Source organism: Cyprinodon tularosa, unplaced genomic scaffold (assembly GCF_016077235.1).
Source record: "Cyprinodon tularosa strain WSP-4 unplaced genomic scaffold, ASM1607723v1 ctg864, whole genome shotgun sequence".
Classification (NCBI taxonomy): Eukaryota; Metazoa; Chordata; class Actinopteri; order Cyprinodontiformes; family Cyprinodontidae; genus Cyprinodon; species Cyprinodon tularosa.
Genome location: NW_024039634.1, coordinates 116,765 through 127,632, shown reverse-complemented (window position 1 = coordinate 127,632; position 10,868 = coordinate 116,765). Strand labels below are relative to the sequence as shown.

Genomic DNA, 10,868 nt, shown 5'->3' with positions numbered 1-10,868 from the left:
GGGCATTGTTATCTTTTAAATCATTTTACCACTGTACATTTTAGGCTTATTGAGTTAGAATGAACAGTTTTCACACAATGAGATGATCATATCAAAAGATTAAATATATAAATAGCGTTTTCAGAACTCTTATGCCAATAAGTCTAAAAAACAAAAAAAAATGCTTTGTCTCTATTTTTGAAATCATAATATCCAAGAAATCATGAGCTACTGTGTTCTTGGGAAATGATTTACTTAATTTTTCATTGAATAGCAGGGAGGCCAAACTTCCCCAGTTCATTTAATAAAGTAATTGGTCAACTATGCACTATTAAACTTCATGAAAGTAGTGTTTAAACTGAATTAAATGTGCACTAAATTGCCCTAATTTCATGAATATAGTTCACATTAATCAGTTTTTGAACCCGCTCCTGGACATGATTTACCCTCACACATCTTATAATCTTATAAAACTACAAGCAGATGTGTCTCACTACTTTGATGGTTCTGATGCACACATGCTGTTGTGCAAAGAAATAGTTAAAAAACTGGTGGAAATAATTGGCAATTAGTAATAAGGGCACAATGGTTCTGCAGGTAGGGAACATAGACCATTTCTCAGTACTTGGTAGTATTTTCACACTTGGCAGACTTAACAGCTCACAGAAGTGGTTCAGGTAATGCGGCCAATCCTAGAGGAACACCTTATAGTGTCTAATGTTACAAGACAACCCCCAACAACTATGAAGCATCTGGAGTACACAAAGAACAGCCTAAGCCTGGAAAAATTCTGACCAGAAATGTTGATGAATAAAACCAATTTTAATTTGTAGAGACACTCAATTTTAGAAACAAATATTCAGTTTTATTTAAATAAAGCACAAGTTCACAACACATGTTATTAAAAGGGTCTTTAAAGACTCCACTCCATCAAATTATATAGACAGACTGGTTAAAGGTTCTGGTTAAAGGTGCTAAAATGATTAAAATTAAACCTCCTGTATGAGCATGTATGTCACTACGGTAAATTATTTTTTGTGTTTCTTCCTAACAGCATGAAGTTTGTTGGGATTTTTCTCGTGTTTTATGTTGTGTTTATGATAGCTCAACCTGGAGATAGCGTATTCTATGATTCCATTAAGGAGCCAGGTAAGAAGGGGAATTACTATGATCTTTAACGTTTCAGAATACAAGGAAACCACACCAATTACAATACAACCTTCATTAAAAAACTGGATTACTTAATAGGTGATTATTAGCAGAATCACACAGTTTGTGCTGATCTACAGCTTTTCTTTCAGTGTCTTAAGCGATAAAAGGAAACATGCAATGGATGAAGCATATGATCAGCATCTGGATCATCAGAATGACCAAGAAGAGAAGCAGCAAAAGCATGATGACCAAGATCAACAGGATGAGCAAAAGGTTCAGGAGGATGAGCAGGAAGATTTGCTAGAGGACCAGCAGAAAGACCAGCAACAACTGGAGGAGCAATAGGACGGCAGCAGCTGGAGTAACATTAAGTCTCAGTAGCAAAGGGCTGATATGAAACCCAGCAGGGTGAATGTCCTCTTCAAAATAAAGTCTGAATGAGGGCAAGTCTTCATCAAAAATATATGTATTGTGAAATTTTACTTTTTTGGTAATTAATTCTGATAAAATGAATAATAAGGTCTATAAATGGGCTTGATATTACTTAGTAAACAGTTTTGACTCATATATCTCTTAAACAGATGACCAGGTTAAAGGGAAATAAGATTTATTTAAAATAAACAGAGACGGTTCCTCATAATAAAATTCTATTCTGTTTTAACACCTCTAGTCAAAATGTAGACCATTTAAATCTATACAATTCAAACTGTTTTATCTGAAACATGTTTAACTGGAACAGATTACACTTTTTCTTTATATGTTTTTGTTTTGAAATGGTAATTAAAAAGCTGAAGTAATTAAAGAGTAATCATGAAGTTAACAATGTTATTGTGTAGAATTTTTATCTGCTGCCATAAACACTTGTGAAAAATCTTTTCTGCTCACAATCTAACAAAAATTAAACTTGGAACGAATGTCTAAGTTAAAAACTTAACAGCTAATAAAAAAGCTGTTTATTGGCTAAAAGGCAAAAAAAAATTAAGCAAAATGTTTTTTGCATGGATTTTGATTAGATTACATTAGAAAATCATGCCTAATTGCTCCTCTTTTCCTTTAACCCTATCAAGAACATGCAGAGAAAGAGGCAAAACAGTAACAAGTGGGCCAAAAGAAGCCTCAGTATGAGGAGCAGCAATACTTGGAAAAACTTTACAACGTTTGACCAAAAACATTGTGATTATATTTGTCCAGAGCTTAAAAAAAACTTCAAGCTTTTCTTTCTCTATAAGATAGTATATATTGACTAAGCCCCCCTTGGAAAAATAGATTTAACTATGTAGTTGTCTTCAAAATAAAGAACTTTATATTGACCCCAATGCAGTTTTTCCTGCCTAATGTGAAATAGAAAGTTCCAAAATAAATTCCAGAGCTTTACACACAATGCCTGCTAACCATTTTTCTTTCTGCATCTTCAAAAAATTAAACAAAAAAGAAAAACTGTGTATTTCCATTCATACCTTCAATCTCACACAAAAATAAAGAATATGTTAATCTTTCTTAGAAAACATTTAGAAAGTATAGTCCTACAAGCAAATCCAAAAATGAAACATTTCTGTGTTTTATACAATGTCAAGATAGCATAAAAACTGCTTCTGTTGAAAACTGTCAAATCAGAGCTTTGATCATTTTGGTAAATAGCAAAAAATCATAATATATTTTTTCGTAACCCAGTGATGGGGCAATATCTGTCCTGGGGGAAATTTTGGTGCAACAGAAGCAAAAGACAGGTATTTACTATAAAATGTTTTTAAAGTTTATAAAAAGCAGAATTATTAGGTAAAATGCTGTAGAGTAAGAGCAAAAATATTTAACATAAACACTGTGCACTTCTTGAAAATTTTACCACATGTAAAACTTGGGATGGTTAATTAAAAAAAATATTTTAGAATAATTGACAGTTAAAGCAGCAGCAACAGAGATGTTGAAAGTGAGTGAAAAAAAGCTTTTACTACATAAACGTCTTCTATTAGAAAGCATCCATGATGTCTTGTTTTATTTTGACCAAACCCACTAAAAAAGAAAAAGAAAAAAACATTTCTTTAGGACCTCAAAAAAATACATTAGAACCTATAAAATAAACACACACACACATCTGATAATATTGCCCTTTATTGTAGAGGGGTTAAAAGGTATGCTACTTATAAGGAAACTATATGGAAACTTTTAAATAACTGAGCTCAATTCTATAGATTTCAAATAACGACTTGGTGAGTTTTTGGTCTATATTTAGATTTAACCCGCACACTGTTTTGGGGAACTAATAACACAGCAAATAAGCTATTAACGCAATGAGGCATGCATTTGCAGGTCATTTATTCAATACACAACATAAACACAGCAGCTACAACATACAGGGCAAAATAAAACAAAAACATGATAGATTTTTTATTGCAATGCATTCCAAAATGGGTGCAAACAAATCAGTCCATTTTACTGTCACCATGACATTTTGCAAAACCTCTGGAATAATTTGTTTTAAAGTTAATACAGGTAACCATTTATATATATATATATGTATACTATTTTCTATATACTATCATAAAACTGAAAAACTGAACTCATGGGAGGGGATGTTTTGTTAGCCAAATGATGAGGAATTATCTGACCTGCTTGTGAGATTCTACTAATGACCAGTTATGTAACATGTAAAAATGTTGCATAATCACGAATCTCAACTATTGTGGCCAATATATAAGAGGTGCACGACTACTGGCACTCAGATCTCTTCATAGCCCTGCTACTTAAATCTCTATTACAAAAAGACAGACTGTAATACAGTTTAAAGGTAAGAACTTTAAATCTTTGTCAAATTTATCTCAAAGTAATAACCAAAAATAAATATCCCTGATAATGTTTTACCAAATTACTGTAGTCTATAGTATTATTTTTTTATGTTAGCAGGAAAAGGCCTTCTGATTCAGACATCTACAGCTTTAATGATCAAAATCCAAAAATAAAAGACTTAAAATGCACTTTAGTGATAAAAATTATAACAAGTATACAACATCTTAGGTTTGAAATTTAAATGTGTAATTTAAGTAAGTTTCACACTACTGAATCAATGTAATCGGTAAACTTTAAAAAGTCTTGAACTGCAACAAAAAGGTTTTTCGATTGATGTCTTTTTTCTCCTAAGATGAAGTGTGCATGGATGTTTCTTGTATTGTCCATGGTTGTTATGATGGCTCAACCTGGAGAGGGATTTATTGGGCTGCTCATTCATGGAATCACTCATGCAATTCATGGAATCACTCATGCAGTTCATGGTATAAAGAAGTGAGTACTGTATTTTCTGCTCTTTGTGTAATCATGGACATTTTACAAAAAATTATTAATTTTATCACTCTTATTAGGGATTTTGAAATGTGACCACCATCTTTATATGTTTATATGTGAATTATCATGGCACATTGAACCTTCTTTATCTTGGTTAGGGTCATCAATGGGAAAGAGAACCTTGCAGAGCAGCAAGCAGAAGAGCAGCTATTCAAGCGTTTGTTTGAGGACAAGGCTGCACGACGGCGTTTTGATTAGACCATTTAGCAAATCTTGCTTTAATTTCAAAAGATATGAGCTTCATTGATAATGTTTTACTTAAGACTTTGATTTCCTGAATCATAAAGTGTCTTTTGAGATGAAATCACAATCACTCACTGTGGTAACTGTTTGTTTGGGTGTTTCCAAAATATCCTTTATAATAAAATTTTTGGAGCTTCCAGTAGTTTTTTCTTTACACACCGAATGTAATATCTTTATATATATATGATTATGTCCGCTGGTACATATATTTTTGAAATTGCTGAAAATGAATTATAGTTACCGTAGTTAACCTGTTATGCTTTTTTGTTCTTAGTTACTTTTAAATACTTTGCTGACTGCTTCAAAAGAGATCACAACACCTTAGACCAGTGTTTTCCAGCCTTTTTTGACTTGTGTACCCCTTTGGACATTTTGTCTTACCATGAGTTCCCCCTCTCAGTAAAAGTATTGATGATTGAACGTAAAAAAACTGAAAAAAAAAAATATATATATATTTTACTTAATCTTTTGATTTGAGCATTTAATGCTTTGGCATAATATGCTTTCCATCTCAAATAATAAAAAAAAAACATAAATATATTGCCTGGAAGTTAGTAAGGAATTGAAATAAATACTAAATAAAATTGTATTTTAAGCCTGCATTTATAAAGCTGGAGCTCCTCTCATCAAACTTGATGAATTAGGAACAAAAATACAGAACTAAAGTTATAGTCAAACTGACTTAATTAATTTTAGTCTGTTTTCATTAAGACACCTGAGATGCTTTGATGAGCTCGATAGCTCAGTGTGAAAAACAGCTGATCCCAGGCTTTTCTCTACATTCAGTCTGTTCCTCGGCTTGTTTTTGATGTGCGTCAAAGCTGAAGGTGTACTCAAACATATAAGAAAACTTGCTTTTTGGTTGATAAAAGCTTTTTATAATTTTTCCGTTGGGTCATCAAAAAGCAAAACAGATCCCAGCCCTCTTTTATTTTACCGCCTAAGAAATTTTATTAGTTTCATGTACTCCTTCTAATGCACTCGCTGGCCACTAGGGGTATGAGTTAGCCTGACGTAGTCCGACTCAATTCTAGTCAGAATATGAGTCTGATACTGCTCCATAGAGCTGTGATTATGGGGCGTGTTTCGAACGAACCAGGAAAGAAAATGCCTCTGCACTCAATTGGATAGATCTACAACCAATAAGAGCAACGGAGTGCGTGACGTATGTTAAGCGAGGCATAGTTGTTGTCCACAAAAATCAAAGCGTGCAGTTTCACGCCTAGAATAAGAAGATGAGACTTGATCGCGTTTCTCTGTTCCTCTTTTAAAATTAATTTGCTGTCGATATCTTCTAGAACAGACCTAATAGCAGAATCTACTCACCCAAACTCTCCAGCGGCAGCCATTATTGTTGTCACCCAAGCGCGCTTTGGTCACGTGGTTGATTACGTTACACTTGATCATCTGTCCATCATCGTATAAAGCCCGCCCTGACAATTTGATTGGATCGCCTGACAGTGGGCGATAATACTCGCGCTACTATGGAGCAGAGCCAGACCGAACTTCCCCGAACTCAAACCTTGTGGGCGGGACTAAGTTCGGACTGGCACCCAGGCTAGGTATGAGTACCCCTGTTTGAAAATCCCTGCCTTAGACCATTTCTAGATACTGCACCTTCTGAAAAAAATCCAAGTTTGAGTTTGAGCTGATTTTCTGATGTTTCTAACTTTACCTTTTATCCTTTTGACAATAAGTTCTGCTTGCTGCATTTTTACTTTCTAAAATTATCTCTTTGTAATGTTGGGCAAAGTTGCTGTTCAACTTTTCTCTATAGGGTGAGGCACATGACTTTAACAATCCCACAATTTATAAAACAATTTAATACCTATGCATTGCATTCTCTCTTTTCTTGTTCCTACCAGTAAACAATCCAAATGTACACATGTTCTTAAACCATGGTGAACAGGTTGCATTATTGTGGTGTAATATTTTTATAATTACAGCTATATAAAAGTTCAATCATTTTTTAACTAGCAAAAATGTTTACTTTTATCCCAATTTGGACCTACTGGCACAGGATATGACAAATCATAATCCTACTAGTGATGTGCACAGTTAACACTGCTTGGGCTTAAAAAACAATTTTTGGTTTATAACAGACAAATAGCAGACTGTTTACTTAAACAGAGTCTCTCAGGATTGTTTCAATCTTTGGACACATATCTCTTCTCATTATCTGTTACTGCAAGCTTTTGTGTCTACTTTTCCCTTAAATGAGGCAAAAAAAAGGGGGAGAGCTCCATTTGGGAATATTACCTCTATTCTGCTTCCCTTTTTTTTTTTTAGAAAAGGTTGTAAATAATTGCTGATCTTTAAAACTAAAACCATCTGAAAGGGACCTGAAGGAGCATTACTTTAACTTTTTCTACATTAAAACGTGTTCTTGCTACAACAGCTACTGACCGATATCCAGAAGTATCTGGTTTCAAACACATCTTCAGTGTAAAAAGTAAAGGGGTTACCCAGAAGCACAAAAAACTGAACAGTTAATGAAAAAGGTTGAATTTAACTTAAGCCTCCAAATATTCAATTCAATTTAAAAAGGGTTTATAAAAGAGCCCTGGTTTCATGTTGTGAATGAATGTGGTGTGACTGGTTGTGAGTGTTTCTATGTGTTTCTTTCATCTTGAGTTTTTAGTTTCCTTTGTCCTGAGATTGGTGTAGTAGAGTAACTGAGGATTGTTGTTGTCACATCTATGCTCAGCTCCTCCCTCCTCTCGCTCCTATGGAGCTGTGGCACATCTTACCAACCTGGGTTCTTGGATCTCCTAACCTATTGGGTATTACCTCAGATAGGGATCCTGTGAGATCCACCTGGCTGGGCAAATGGAAAACATTGACCTGCCTGCTGTCTTCTTCCTGAAGCCACATCCTTTTTCATCAAACAGGTCAGTTGTATTAGCAGCCACGATACAACCCTACTGAATTGTCTCTTCAGTTCACGATAGCCTTGTGTTCTCATACAACCGCACTTGGAAGTTGGTAAACAAATTATTTAGCCTTTGTGTACTTTACAGTTTATAGCTCCAACCTTTAGAAGGGTTTGCAGATATCACTTGCCAATGGGGTACACACTACTATCTTGTTCCAGAATCATATCCCCGTACACAGCCCCCCAGGTGGACCAGATAGTTACTTTCTCTTCCCCATTGGGCCGAAAAGATAACATCGTCTTCCTTTTAGTTATGAAACAAAAACTGGACTCACCACACCTCTGGGTCATTCAACAGGATTGTAGACCCTTCAAACCATTGGGCAATTACATTGCAGGGGCGGTCATTTTTCGGAGTCTTAAGGTCTATTGTCTGGAGATCTGTAACCCCCTTCTCTCTTCACATGATAGGAGCAGCCATTTCGTGAGTTCATAAGTAAAGATATACCTCCATTGATATCAAACCCTCCCCCCCTTTAGTCACGTTATCAAGTCCACCATTTGGTGGTCCAACACCCCAGTATTTTTCCAGCCTCTTGCTCCACCTCCCTTGACTGAATGGTAGGGGGCCCGCCATCTTGATCCTCCTTTGTTGACTGTGGATTAAAGTATCCGTCCCCCTTTATTTACTAGGTTAGTTGAATGTAGGTTTGCTGTGGTGCTACAATGCTATATTGTTAATACATTTGTAAACCTTTACCATTATACAGTAGGCTGAATGGGACACAGGGACCCCTTTTTCCTTATTCTGCTTCATTCTATCCCTAATCTCCCACTCTGCAGAATCTGTTAGTTAAATCTCTAACATTAAGCTCTCTCTGCTTTTTCTCATAGTAGCTTCGCCTCGTCTGTTCCTGTTTGGCTGTGACACCATCCTGGAGAGAAATATCAGCTGTGCTGCTATCATTAACACCTTTGTTTACAAATGTTAAAGATCAGCCTGTTTTTCAGTGTAGTCCCGTTTCTCTGACTGACTGACTGGCTGGATGTTCTCTCTTCATCCTCTGACATCGGAGCTGCCTCGGAGCTCCTCTGCCTGGCTGTGAGTTTCCTGGACCGGGCCGCCTTTTACAGCTGCTTTTTGTATCTCTGCTTCTGTTTCCTTGAACTCCAGTCGGCATCAGCAGATTGCCGCTCACACCTAGCCTGGTTCTGCTGGAGGTTACTTCCTGTTAAAAGCGAGTTTCCTCTCCACTGTTGCTACAAACATGCTTAGTGTGAGGGATTGCCTTCAAGTCAATGCAACTGTTTTTCCTTAGATAGAAAACTTTGAATCAATTTGACTGTATGATCTGGTGATCTCTAAAGTGCCTTGAGATGACATGTGTTGCAAATTGGCGCAATATTAATAAACTGAACTGAATGAATTCACATTGTTTTAATGGTATCTATTATTGCTTGTTATATCTGGTGCTTTGAACGGAATTTAATTAATGTATTAACATTTGGCTTCCCTTGCACAGTCTTTATAAGTCATCTAAATGGACTCTTAGACCCTTTTTCCCCTCTTTCAAATTATTATTTTAGTCTACCTCATGTTTTATTTTCTAGTAGTGTGTACTGTTTGCATAGATGTTAGATTTCTGTAATCCTGGATTATTAGAAATAAAGACATCATCGTATTAACTTGTAGTAGTCTGTTTATTGTACAGCAAGTGGTTTATCAGTCAGGTCAGATTCACCCTCCTTTTGCAGAGATATTTGAATAAACAGAGAATTTCACCCGCTGTTATTAATAGTTTCTAGATAATAATAAATTCTTACTTTTTTTAATCATGGGGGAAATAATGGTGAACACAGTCAGAAAAAACACAAATAAAATCACCATTTTGCCAAATCAAACAAAAAAACTTGCCATCAGATCCAGGGGTCCTTCACACACGGCTATGCTGAGAGAGGGCTGCTGCAGACGGGCTAGGATTAGAGCTGGCTGCTGTTACCCTCAGAGGTCCGTTGGTTGCTGCGGTCCTTTCAACTTCTGATTTTTTTTTTTTTTAATAACGCATTAAATCAGTACATGGGCCATATAGTGATGCTTAGAATTATAATTTTCCTGGCTTAAATTATCTTAAAATGTACTTTTATTGAACCACGGCAAGAGAAAAGAGAACTTTTAACTTAATACTCTGAGCTCTTTGAGCGCAAACCTGAAAGCTGCTGCTGCCGTGGTGCTGGATAGGACAGCTGTAAATCTCAATAACGGACAAGTCTGAAAGTCATACTCCGTAAATAGGGAGAGACAAGAACAACATCTGGGGACTTTGTCCGTTCTCGGTCTGCTGTTCTTGTGAATTGGTACAGTACTAGGGCTGAGGCTGATGACGTTTCACGAGTACACATATTGAGAAATGGCCTCTGTTAGGGCTGTTTTCATTTAGTTGAGCTTTCTGAGTTATTAAAATGGTGCTGTATTTAATCATACTTATTCAAAATTCTTAAAAAAAGGTGCTTATTAAATGTGTGTGTGCTTACACTGAAGTTACCTCTTTGAAGGGATCAAGTCAGGTTTTAAAGCTCCTCTTTGCACTAAAAAAGCAGTGGTGAAATTTCCCAGTAATATTCTCGGAGTCTAAGCTAATGAACCTGTCCCTGTTTTCTCATATTAAATCTTAATTGTTCATTTGATACAGTCAATAATAATAGTCCTTTAGATGCTATAGGAATTAAGGGACCAGGTTGATTTAAACTTACATTCGTCCAAGGAAATATTAACATTCTTTTGTTGTTTTTGACAACTATTATTTAAGCTACATGATTGTTTGTGTAGAGAAAAGGTGGTCAGTTCTAGGCTCAGTTGTTTTAACTATAAATTATTAAATATGCTTCCAATTAGTAAAATTGTCAGACTGCATGGGATTCATTTCCACTGATAATGCTTGGCTATATTTGTTCATAAGTAAGTGATAATTCAGTAATAATTCATAACCTGAATGACATGAAATTTTCAGCTTTTGAATTCAGAAAAGATGGAAGTCATTGTCCTTCAACCAGAGTCATGCACATTAAGCTTTTAAGCAGTCATTTCATCTGGATGGCATCAAAATGGCCTCAGATGAAAAAAAGTAAAAAAATTTGATGTTATTGTTGATCAGAGCTGGTGATTTAAATCCTATTTCAAACAGGTTTCTATAATCCCTTCCTTTTACGTGCAGAATATTCCAAAAGTAAGAAAAAAAATCTATGCATTTTCTAATCCAAGCCTTTAGATTTACATGGAGGAAGC

The 10,868-nt window shown here is 35.5% G+C and overlaps 1 long non-coding RNA gene across 1 annotated transcript; it reads left to right on the top strand.

Moving 5' to 3' along the window:
• Nucleotides 1-5,228: 5,228 nt before the first annotated feature.
• Nucleotides 5,229-6,541, top strand: LOC119775296. The gene is made up of 2 exons (XR_005279628.1): nt 5,229-5,707; nt 6,273-6,541. It is a non-coding gene; the product is annotated as an uncharacterized LOC119775296 (long non-coding RNA).
• The last annotated feature ends 4,327 nt before the right edge of the window (nt 6,542-10,868 follow it).